The following is a 13,110-nucleotide window of genomic DNA, read 5'->3' on the forward strand; positions in this document are numbered from 1 at the left end:
AATGCAAAGACAAAATAAAATGATCATTAAAAATGAAGTATGATATAGCATAATTGAAGTTAAGTGAAATATGAAAATATAAATAAAATATATTACATCATGAACAATATATACATAGGTCAAAAGTCCGGCCCATATTGGCTATCATCCATTGTTCGTGGGCCAATGGGCCTAAACACATGGGCAAAGCCCACACACGAGACCCGATTACATTGGAGAGAACACTGCAGGGGCATCAGATAGTAAAACGACAGGCACCTCAGGGGGAAGGGAAGGGGGGCACCTCAGCCAGTTCAGTCCACGACGCCAGATCCACAAGGGGCCTCCATGCCCACTGTACCATCCTGGGGAGTGCAAAGCCACAGTCCATCAAGTGGATTACAGACTCCACTGGTTCTGGAGGAGGCATGGTGCCCAGAGTGCTTCGTGAAGCCCTGGCCGACACAGATCCGGCCCTGCCAATGGGCCAGCGGTGCTTGGGATGAAGGGCCCAGCGGAGCGGTGCTTGACAGGAAGGGCCCAGCGGAGCGGTGCTTGAGATGAAGGGCCCAGCGGAGCGGTGCTTGAGATGAAGGGCCCAGCGGAGCGGTGCTTGACAGGAAGAGCCCAGCGGAGCGGTGCTTGAGATGAAGGGCTCAGCGGAGCGGTGCTTGAGATGAAGGGCCCAGCGGAGCGGTGCTTGACAGGAAGGGCCCAGCGGAGCGGTGCTTGAGATGAAGGGCCCAGCGGAGCGGTACTTGGGATGAAGGGCCCAGCGGAGCGGTGCTTGACAGGAAGGGCCCAGCGGAGCGGTGCTTGAGATGAAGGGCCCAGCGGAGCGGTGCTTGACAGGAAGAGCCCAGCGGAGCGGTGCTTGAGATGAAGGGCTCAGCGGAGCGGTGCTTGAGATGGAGGGCCCAGCGGAGCGGTGCTTGACAGGAAGGGCCCAGCGGAGCGGTGCTTGAGATGAAGGGCCCAGCGGAGCGGTGCTTGAGATGAAGGGCCCAGCGGAGCGGTGCTTGACAGGAAGGGCCCAGCGGAGCGGTGTTTGACAGGAAGGGCCCAGCAGAGCGGTGCTTGACAGGAAGGGCCCAGCGGAGCGGTGCCTGACAGGAAGGGCCCAGTGGAGCGGTGCTTGACAGGAAGGGCCCAGCGGAGCGGTGCCTGACAGGAAGGGCACAGCGGAGCGGTGCTTGACAGGAAGGGCCCAGCGGAGCGGTGCTTGAGATGAAGGGCCCAGCGGAGCGGTGCTTGACAGGAAGGGCCCAGCGGAGCGGTGCTTGAGATGAAGGGCCCAGCGGAGCGGTGCTTATCACGGCGGGGCCCTGTTCAGCGGTGCTTGCCACGGCGGGGCCCTGTTCAGCGGTGCTCGTCACGGCGGGGCCCTGTTCAGCGGTGCTCACCACGGCGGGGCCCTGTTCAGCGGTGCTCGCCACGGCTGGGCCCTGTTCAGCGGTGCTCGTCACGGCGGGGCCCTGTTCAGCGGTGCTCGCCACGGCCGGGCCCTGTTCAGCGGTGCTCGCCACGGCAGGGCCCAGTTTAGCGGTGCTTGCCACCGCGGGGCCCTGTTCAGCGGTGCTTGCCACGGCAGGGCCCAGTTCAGCGGTGCTTGACATGTGTTCCCAGGGAACCAGATCGGACCAATATTTTCCGCTCAGTCGCCATCCGACCTTTCGCTTGCGGGGCCCTCCTGTGCTGGAGCCCAGCGGAGCGGTGCTTGAGATGAAGGGCCCAGCGGAGCGGTGCTTGACAGGAAGGGCCCAGCGGAGCGGTGCTTGACAGGAAGGGCCCAGCGGAACGGTGCTTGAGATGAAGGGCCCAGCGGAGCGGTGCTTGAGATGAAGGGCCTAGCGGAGCGGTGCTTGACAGGAAGGGCCCACCGGAGCGGTGCCTGACAGGAAGGGCCCAGCGGAGCGGTGATTGACAGGAAGGGCCCAGCGGAGCGGTGCCTGACAGGAAGGGCACAGCGGAGCGGTGCTTGACAGGAAAGGCCCAGCGGAGCGGTGCTTGAGATGAAGGGCCCAGCGGAGCGGTGCTTGACAGGAAGGGCCCAGCGGAGCGGTGCTTGAGATGAAGGGCCCAGCGGAGCAGTGCTTGAGATGAAGGGCCCAGCGGAGCGGTGCTTGTCACGGCAGGGCCCTGTTCAGCGGTGCTTGCCACGGCGGGGCCCTGTTCAGCGGTGCTTGTCACGGCGGGGCCCTGTTCAGCGGTGCTCGCCACGGCGGGGCCCTGTTCAGCGGTGCTCGTCACGGCAGGCCCCTGTTCAGCGGTGCTCACCACGGCGGGGCCCTGTTCAGCGGTGCTCGCCACGGCGGGGCCCAGTTCAGCGGTGCTTGCCACCACGGGGCCCTGTTCAGCGGTGCTTGCCACGGCGGGGCCCAGTTCAGCGGTGCTTGACATGTGTTCCCAGGGAACCAGATCGGACCAATATTTTCCGCTCAGTCGCCATCTGACCTTTCGCTTGCGGGGCCCTCCTGTGCTGGAGTCCTGGGCCCGTGGGTGTCCTCCTTCACACCCGAAATGGGGCTGGTGGGGCCCTCCTGGGCAGCTCGCCTGCTGCCGGAAATGTCCGCCCTGCTGCCCTTGCCCTCCTTCGCCAATTCTCTGGGGCCCTTGCCTCCCTTTGTGAATGTGCCAGGTGACGGTGCCAGGGTATTGCCTTTGGGGCTGCCGTCTCTGGCCTCTTGCGCCAGCCCTTCCCTTTTTTAGTTTTCTTCCCAGGGGGTGGGCTGGCTGTCCCTTTGCTGTTGGCCGATGTTGCTGCCCTAGAAGCTGGTGGACTCCAGTAGCCCTGGACTATGGTCCTTGTAGGTGCAGGGCTTGTGGTGGCTGAGGTGCTGGTTGGACTCTTACGAGATGGAGGGGGTGGGTCAGGTGATGCAAAGAGGTTCAGTTTGGAGAGGAAAAACTTTTTAGGAGCAGTGGGAAGGGTAGGTGCAGTGGGTATGGGAGTGGAGGAAGAGGATGTGGTTGTAGGAGAGTCAAGTCTGCTGTCTTTGGGTGCAGGTGCTTGTGACGGAGGCTGTCGTGAGGTGGATGGCTGTTGGGTGGGTGGCTGCCTGCGTTTGTGTGGTTTGGAAGAGGGGGTGACAGACACACTGGGAGAGGACACAGGGGACGTGTAAATGGCAGTGGGGGTGGTGACTGCACATGTGCGGAGTGTTCTGGTGGGTGTGCTGGTGATGGACGTAGTGGCTGAAGATGTGGTGCATGCAGGTGTGAGTGGAGACGTCACAGGGAGGGAGGAGGGAGACGAGGAGGAGGGGGACACAGAGGAGGCAGTGGCTGTTGGCATGTCTGCATGTGGATGTTGCATGTGTGAATGCTTGTGTGATCTGTGGTGCTTATTTCTGGATGAGCTGCCCTTTGGTGTTGATGTGTGTGCAGGCTGGTCTGTAGGTGTGGCTGGGATAGGCAGAGGAACAGGGGAGTGGGACTGGGATGAGGAAATTGGAGGGGGGAGGCAGGAGACAGGGACAATGGCTGCCGTCAGTGCTGAGGCCAGAGCGTTGAACGATCGCTGATGGGCAGCCTGACCCGAATGAATGCCCTCCAGGTATGCATTGCTCCGGTGCACCTCCCTTTCTACACCCTGGATGGCATTTAAAAGGGTAGACTGCCCAAGAATGAGCGTCTGGAGGAGGTCAATGATCTCCTCACTGAGGGCAGTAGGGGTAACTGGGGCAGGGCCTGAGGTGCCTGGGGCAAAGGAGATGCCCGCCTTCCTGGCCGAGCGGGCATGGGGCGAACGCTGAGGGGCTGCTTGGAGGGCAGAGCTGGTGCGCGGGGTGGCGGCTGTACCTGTTGTAGCGGTGGGCACAGATGTTGCCGCCACCACAAGGGAGCTCCCTTCCAAGGACGTGTCTGTGTCGCTGACGTCTCCACGGGTCCCCGTTGTGGAGCTCCCCTCGCCCTCCGTCTCACTGGTGTACTCGGAGTCGGTTGCATGGCCCTCAGGGGCCATCTGAGATGCAGCTCCCTCGTGCTCCGATGCCACTTCTCCTCCGCCTGATGATGCTAATGCACACATGAACAGGAAGACCACAAAAAAGGGGGGGGAGAAAAAATGACATGTTGAGTGCATGCATTGGCGACACCGTTGGCGGAGAGGACAGACACAGAAGCCCCCTGCACTACGCCGCGCACTCGGTGTACACTACTCAATTATTGTGACTTGGCCTACAAGCCTATGGACGACAACTGCACACACAGGTGACCCAGGGCCATGGATAGCTGTACTTAGCACCCTACAGAGGTGGGGGGCGGGGGCACAGGGCCATGCCTTACGGAGGGGACCAGCCTACAGAAGTCGCCCTGGCCTAGAGATACCCACAGCCCTCCTCCCCCACCCAGACACCTCCACTGTGCGCTAACATAGCAGAATGTGCTGGTACTCACCCCCTTGTTTCTGCTGTGATGTCCTCACGCGCCCATCCAAATCGGGGTAGGCCACCGCCAGGATCCGGGACATCAGGGGGGTCAATTGACGGGAGCCACCCCTCCTACGTTGGGAGGCCATCCCCAGCAGAGCCTCCGCGGTCTTCCTGCTCCCGCGGCGGATGTCCTCCCACCTCTTGCGGCAGTGGGTGCCCCGTCTGATGTGGACCCCCAGGGTCCGGACGTCCTTGGCGATGGCACGCCAAATGTCGATCTTCTGATGGGCGCTGACCTATGTGACATGGACAGGGTGGGAAAAAAAAAACCCATCATTTTCTGCATGGTCGATTTGAGTGGCCCCCCCTCCCCAACCTTGCCATATGGCACATGCTCTCATCTGTTGTGCGATGCATGCCTCATTCGCTCCCCTCCCCACCATCTTTCATCCACCCCACTCCACACAGGCATTGCCCACAAAGCATGGTCCCAGTGTACTTACCTGTTGGTCTGGAGGATCGTAGAGTAGCGCATACTGGGGGAGGACCCCATCCACAAGTTTCTCCAATTCCTCAGATGTGAAGGCAGGGGCCCTTTCCCCAGTCGCAGCAGCCATTGTATCTTCCAGACCGAGGTCACAGCAGCACTTGCAGTATAGGTCCTCTCCTGTGGATGATCAGGTCTCGAGTGATTAAGCAGATAGAAGATGGCGGTCACGCCCGCGGCGGTGCGTACCGCAGCGGTGCGTACCGCGACCGCCGGCGCACATCGTCATTGGCTCCTGAGACCCATAGGGTTCAATGTTAACCAATGCTGCTTTGCGCCGCGGTCTTCGACCGCCTACTGCCACAGTGTGCCACGCCAGCGCATTGACCTCACATCCCATTGTCACACTTCACAGGTCAGGCAGCCGCCATTTCAAGGGCCCACATGTCTTAATTTGTACTGCGTCACACAGGCCTAGGCCTTGCATTGCCACTCATACAAGCCATTCAATGCATAGCGATTTGTGTTCTGTGCAAGCTGTGGTTACGTACCTGTGGGTTGCTTGACTCTGTGCTCCATGTTGTCCTTCCTAGGCACCGTCCGCTGGGACTTGCGAGGAGATGGAGGAATGTTCCCGTGTACAGACCGCTGGTGGACCTGTCGACAATGGAAGAAAGACATGTCATACTGACATACAGACTTGACCGAGCCACTATACAGGAACTGTGTGCCCAGCTGGAGCCAGACCTGATGTCCCCCATTCGCCAACCCACAGGGATTCCCCCTCTGGTGCAGGTTCTGTCAGTACTCCATTTTTTGTCAAGTGGATCATTACAAACAACAGTGGCCATATCATCAGGGATGTCTCAGCCTATGTTTTCTAAGGTTTTGTCCAGAGTGTTGTCTGCCCTGATGAAATACATGCGGAGATACATTGTTTTCCCTGAGGTGGGCGAATTGGCTACAGTGAAGGGTGATTTCTATGCCCTTGGCCATATCCCCAACATCATTGGTGCCATTGATGGGACCCATGTGGCTTTGGTTCCCCCCAGTGAAAGTGAGCAGGTGTACAGGAACAGAAAAAGTTATCATTCGATGAATGTCCAGGTGGTCTGTTTGGCTGACCAGTACATCTCCCATGTAAATGCAAAGTTCCCTGGGTCAGTGCATGACGCATACATCATGCGAAATAGCAGCATCCCTTACGTGATGGAACAGGTACAGAGACACCGTGTGTGGCTAATTGGTGACTCTGGTTACCCCAACCTGTCGTGGCTACTGACCCCAGTGAGGAATCCCAGGACAAGGACAGAGGAACGGTACAATGAGGCCCATGGGCGTACTAGGAGGGTGATCGAGCGGACCTTCGGCCTCCTGAAGGCCAGGTTTAGGTGCCTGCATATGACAGGTGGATCCCTAATGTACTCACCAAAGAAGGTGTGCCATATCATCGTGGCCTGCTGTATGCTTCACAACCTGGCTTTGCAACGCCAGGTGCCTTTCCTGCAGGAGGATGGTCCAGATGGTGGTGTTGTAGCAGCTGTGGAGCCTGTGGAGAGTGAAGAGGAGGAAGACGACGGGGACGACACAGACAACAGGGACACAGTGATACAACAGTATTTTCAGTAGCACACAGGTACGAATCAACCTCGCCATTTTACATTTACTTAAAGTCTCCTGCCTCTCTACTGTCTGTGTTTCCCCCCAGTTCCTGTTAACTGAGTTGTGACTTTCCCTTCTGTTTTCAGAGCTGTGGGCCCCACTGCGTGACCTCTGCTTTGTTTGCCCATGGACTACAGCTGTGTGACAGTGGTATGTTGTCATCACAATGTAACTGAACATTTTGGCACCATTATGTCTAATACATTTGTTCAAAATACAAACAGACTCCAGATTTTTTAAGTGCAATAAGTGATTTTATTAAAGTGCTAAATTAAGGGACATGATTGTAAAACGGTGATGGGTGATGGTGGAGTAATGTCCATGGCAGAGTCCAGTTTTCAGTCTCACAGGTGCATTGTCCATATGCCTGTGGAAGGATGGAGCAGGGGCAGTTTAAGTTTGGACAGGGTGACAATGTGGGACAGTGGGATGACATCAGGGGGTATCGTTTGCTGGCGGGGGTCTTGGCATCCTACTCTGTCTTCTTGTGAGATCTCAGGTACCGCTTGCGGGGTGGTTCTTCTTCTGCAGGAGGTGGGGTTCTGGTGGCCTGTCGTTGTGTGGGGGCCTCCTGTCCACTAGCGCCGGAGGAGGTGGTAGGCTGTTCCTGGTCCAGGCTAGTGACAGGGGCCCTTTGTGGTGCCACATGGTCCCGCAATGTGGTGACTACGACGATGGTCCCCATTGCGGAACTAATGTTTCTCAGTTCCTCTCTGAACCCCATGTACTGTTCCTCCTGCAGTACCTGGATCTCCTGGAACCTGGCCAGTACCGTAGCCATGGTCTCCTGGGAGCGGTGATATGCTCCCATGATGGAGGAGAGGGCCTCTTGGAGAGTCGGTTCCCTGGGCCTGGGCCTGTCCCCCCCCTGTCGCACAGCAGCCCTCCCAGTTACCCTGTTTCCCTGGGCCTCTGTCCCCTGGACCGTGTGCCCACTACCACTGCCCCCAGGTCCCTGTTGTTGTTGGGGTGGTGGGTCAACCTGGGTGCCCTGTAGTGGTGGACACACCGCTGATTGACGTGTCCTGGAGACAGAGGCATGGGCCTGCTGGGTGGGAGCTGTGCTGGTGTTCCCAGAGGGGGTTAGGTCTGCTGTAGCCTGTGGCTGTCTGTGGGGAACCGACTGTCCCTAGGTCCCCGATGGGCCGGGCTGATCATCTGGGTCCAGGGAGACAGAGCTGCTGTCATCACTGGGGGCCTCTTCTGGGGGTGGGATGGACATCTCTGGACCCTCCTAGGCGGTGTGGTGGCGTTCGGGTCCTGCAGGGGTATAAGAGTATGGTTATTGCTTCTGTGTGTGCCATTTCGTGTAATGGGTGGGTGGCCGTGTACCCCAGTGCTGGCATTCCCTTGTGAGGGCTTTTGTGACGGTGGCTTGTGGGGGAGATGGGTATGTGCAGTGGGCATGCTTTGGTGATGGGTGTCCATGCTTTGGGGAGGCATGCAGGGCTAGGTTTTGGGATGGGTGGGTTGTGATGGTGAGCCATTTGCAAGGAGTTGGTGTGATGGGGGTGGGGGTATGATTTGGCATGCAGGTGGGGTGGGGGGAATGAAGTAGTGGAGATTTGACTTACCAGAGTCCATTCCTCCACCTACTCCTGCGAGGCCCTCAGGATGCAGGATGTGCAAGACTTCCTCCTCCCATGCTGTGAATTCTGGGGGAGTAGGTGGGGGTCCGCCGCCAGTCCGCTGTACCGCGATGTTGTGCCTTGATACCATGGAATGCACCTTCCCCCGTAGGTCGTTCCACCGCTTCCTGATGTCGTCCCGATTGCGTGGATGCTGTCCCACAGCGTTGACCCTGTCCACTCTTCTGCTCCATAGCTCCATCTTCCTGGCAATGGTGGTGTGCTGCACCTGTGCCCCGAAGAGCTGGGGCTCTACACGAACTATTTCCTCCAACATGACCCTGAGTTCGGCGTCAGAGAACCTGGGGTGTCTTTGGGGTGCCATGGGGTGGTGTGGATGAGGTGAGGGGTGGTGTATGTGTTGTAGAGTGTGGTGAGTGTGGTGGTGTATGGTGTTTTGTGCGTGGAAATTGTGTGGGTGATGTTGTGATTTGCCTCTGTGTGATGGTCTACTCTATGCTGTGCTGTCTCTCTCTGTCCTTCAGTCGCAATTGTGGTCGTAAGGGTTTGTGGGTGATGTGGGTGTGTGTTTTATATTTAATTGGGTGTGTAGGAGTGGTGTGTGTATGTGTCTCAGGTGTGTGTATTTTGAATTGTCCAATGTGGTAGTGTTTTGTAAAGGTGTGTGTATTTTGACCGCGGCGGTGTGTACCGCCAATGGAATACCGCGGTTGAAAGACCGCTGCGGGGATTTGTGGGTCGGAGTGGCATGGGCGTATTTCTGTTGGCGTGATGGTGGAGGTTTGGTCATCGCCAGTTTTGTGCTGGCCGTTGCTGTGGCGGACTTTTGTTGATGTCGGGTTTTTGGCGGTTTGCCAGTTGCGGGTCAGAATGACCGTGGCGGTTTACCGCGACCGCGGCGGTGTTATGGCGGTCTTCCGACCGGCGGTAAGCGCCTTTTACCGCCGAGGTCAGAATGACCCCCTAAGTCTTTTGTGCCAACATTACACTTTAACCTCTAGTGCTGTCCTCTGTTACTACCACAATTTATGAACCAGATTTTAATTTTTACAGACATGGTACACATGCTAAGTGCTGCATGTGCATTTTAATTCATTTAATTTGTTCTGACAGGCTCCACACCATTCAAATTCTTCATGAACTTACCATTATACTCTGGCAATCCTTAAAGAGGATGAATGTTTTATTTGCTAAAGGAACCTTTACACCTTCCAAATCTCCATGAATGTTACTTATGGTGAACAACAGACTCTCAGTGGTTAGCCAAGTCAATTTGATCACTTTCCCCTGCTTCCACTTCCTCAAGATAATCACGAAAATCTTCAAGTGGCTTCCTCTGGACTCCTGTCAAACAATCACCCAACCCCTCATCACCAGCAAGCTAGACTCTATGTCAGAATCTCCACCAAACTCAACAAATGTCTCCAGACCATTCAGCACTCACACTCCAACTTTCTCCACTAACCCACATCTCCCCCACCTCAGAGACCTCCACTGACTCCCAACAAACAAACTTCCACAGTTTCAATTACTCTCACACACATCAAAAGCACTACACAATTTAGGCCCACATACCTGAATAATCATATCAGTTTCCAGACCTATGCCAGACACCTCCACTAAGCCGACCTACTACTAACCACTGTCCCCACATATGAAGAGCCAGAGCTGGCAGCTGTGACTTCTCATGCCTAGCTTCTAAAGCCTGGAAAGCATTCTAGTTTCACAGTAGGGTCACTAGCTCAGTCCCAGAATTCTGAAAGGAACAGAAAACTTCCGGCAGATTTAGGAGCCCCTGGCAACTCTTTGTGCCACATTGGTGTCATTTTTGTACGCCAATGTGACCCAATGAGACCAAAATCGCTGTGCCAAATTTACAAAGTGGCTCAAAGTATGCATTGCACAACTTTGCAACTCAGGCTCTTGTTTTTTTATAGAAGACCCAGACAGGACAGCAAGCTTCTTAGCAGTGCTAGTATACTCTCCTTGGTAGGATGTGTGCTTTCCAGATACACGTAACATAACACAACCTATAACATAGTCTAACGTAACAAAACACATCATAACATACCTTAACATAACTCAGCACTCTCTAATGTAGCAAGCCTAATCCAAACAGCATGTGCAATAAACTTCACGAAACCATGGGAGTGGTAAAAGCTGTTCAATCTTGAGTCTGGCTGTAATAACATTTCTGACAAGCATTTGAACACTGCAAATTATCAAGACATGGGGCCATTTTATCACTTGAGCAACATGCACTAATCACAACTCAAGAAAAGAAGTTCCACCACACCAGGGTCAGTTTCAGTATGTTCAACCACTTTAGCATTCCTTTAAAGCATGATATGTCTCTTTCCAATAAGGTGGCTCACTTTTGTCAAAACAACATACTGTCACTACCAATATGGTACAAATTCTTGTGTAATGCAGAGTCATTCCCACAGCTCTCTCTGCCTCCGCAACTCACCAGATGGTCTATGGAATTCTACTGCCTTGCTCTCAACTTCTGCTTCAGTCTGAGCTGATAAGCTGGAGGCCCGGTCTTCTCTGTTAACCAAGCTGACTCTCTTTTTCTATTCCTGATTACTTCCATCATTTTACTAAGCCACTTTTATTTATAAATAGGAACTGGTTGCCAGGGTACAACAGAATACAGCCAAACCACCATCAGCATCACCAGTGCGGGCAGACCGCCATGGTCAACGGTAGCCACCTGCAGGTTGGCAGAGACCATATTTCCGTCAGACATATTATGAGGCTGCACACCACCAAGGTTTCTGCTGTGGTCACATCACCCAGGAAACCCTGGCAGCAACCAACAGTATGAAGGGAGACACTCGGCTTCAGGAAGCCATATCCATCTGTAGCTGCCATAGAGCCATAATTACACATCTTCCTGCTGCTCCTGCTTGCTCAACAATTTCGGAACCAGCAACGATGATGACAACAGCAACCGAGAGTAGACTCACTTACCTGTCACAGTTGTGAAAGGTCAACGTACCTATGCACACAAAACATACCAATCAGGAATGGGTGGTGAGGGCAACATACACACATAACCCCACACCAACACATACACTCACACACAGCCACATACCCACATACACATCCATAATACTCACACTACGGCCAACACACACACACACATGGCTAAAGCACACACCAACCCCCAGATATACAGCAGCGGCACAGTCACACACAACAACACACAACACCACTGAAAGACACAATTACACCACATCCCGCAACACCACCAAAGCATCAACAAGCACCCACAATAGACACCACTTGACAAATAATACACACAACACAAAGCACAACACCAGAGAACGAACACACATAATCACACACCCAAAGAACGCAGCATATGTCATTCCCCGTTAACACACATCACAACGGATCTGATATACCAATCTCCACACACACTCATGCACACAGTACAACCATACAAAGGCACACAACACTGCAAATAACACATGTCAACACAAACACCACACAATACCAACACAACAACATGTTCCCAACATACACATGCCCATCACACAACACACGCCCATCACTGGGGGACAAATACTGTGTACACAACCACACATGCTGCCCAGAAACAACTGATAGCACAGCCGCCACTCTCACAAAACGTACTCATACACAAACAAAATCAGCCAAGACCAAAACTGTACAAAGATGTAACGTTCGAACTACCAACAGACTCTGAGATATATTAAATGTAAATATATATATTTTTATATATATATATATATATATATATATATATATATATATATATATATATATATATACATATATAGATATATAGCTATATATAGATATATATATATATATTTACAAAGATAAAGGCCATAGGCCAGTCCAAATTCAACAAGTGTAACATGCACATAATGCACATGTATGTGCCCCTAACTTGACTCCTGACTGCCTCCAAAGGTAGGGGCATCAAGGAAGTGGCAGGCACCTCAGGCACCTCAGGGATTAGGGAGGCGGTTGTTGGGCTCAGTGTTGGGAGGAGGATCCTTGGGTTTGGGAGGGTGGCTGAGGTCGAGACTTAGGGGAGGATTGGGAACTCTTGGGAGGAGTAGTTGCCTTGGTGGGGAGGGGCATGGGTTCTGGCAGGGGTGGTGGTAGAAGTGGAAGGACTAGACCTGGAGAGGGACACAGAGCAGTTTGGAGTCACACAGGGTTGGAGAGAAGATGGGAAAAGGTTTAACTCCGAGAGGAAAGCTTTCTTTGAGACACGGGGATGGTCATGGCAAAAGAGTTTGAATGTTGTCTGAGGTGTTTTGGTAGATGTCTTGGGTGAATGTGTGTGTGAGGTATGCTTGTGAGTGCTGGGTGTCTGTTGGGTGGGTGTTTATGTGTCTTGGGAGGAGGAGAGTGGAGGTGCTGGGAGATGCAGTGGTGGATGGGTGACCATTGGGGTGGGGACTGTACGCATGTTGGATGTGCTGCAGGTAGGCGTGTCTGTGGTTGTGTTGCCTGCAGATATGGTGACTGGGGTGGATGTCTGAGGGTCTGCTATTGTGCTGATTGTGGGCAGGATAGGAGTTGTGGCTGTATCAGTTATTATTGGTGTGGTGACAGCAGGTGTATCAGGTGTTGTGTATGTGATGCTGGGGATGGTGGGGTGTCAGGGCAGATATGTGTCTGCAGGTGGATGTTGCCCTCCTGGAACACATTACTCTGTTGGAGCTGAGTTGCCAGTCCCTGGATGGCATTCACAATGGTTGACTGACCCACAAAGATTGACCTCAGGAGGTCACTAGCCTCCTCACTGAGGTAGCAGGGCTGACAGGAGCAGGGGCAGAGGTGCCTGCGCCAAAAGAGGCACCCACCCTCTTGGGTGAGCAGGCTCGGACAACTAGATGGGGAGCTAAAGGGAGGGCTGTGGTAGAAAGGGGGGTGGTGGACAAAGATCATGTTGGGGTGGCCCAGATGGGTCCGCCACCACCAGGGAGTGTCCACTGGAGGAGGATTTCAAAGAGGATATTCTGGATCCAGT

This window comes from Pleurodeles waltl, chromosome 5, assembly GCF_031143425.1.
Source record: "Pleurodeles waltl isolate 20211129_DDA chromosome 5, aPleWal1.hap1.20221129, whole genome shotgun sequence".
Taxonomy (NCBI): domain Eukaryota; kingdom Metazoa; phylum Chordata; class Amphibia; order Caudata; family Salamandridae; genus Pleurodeles; species Pleurodeles waltl.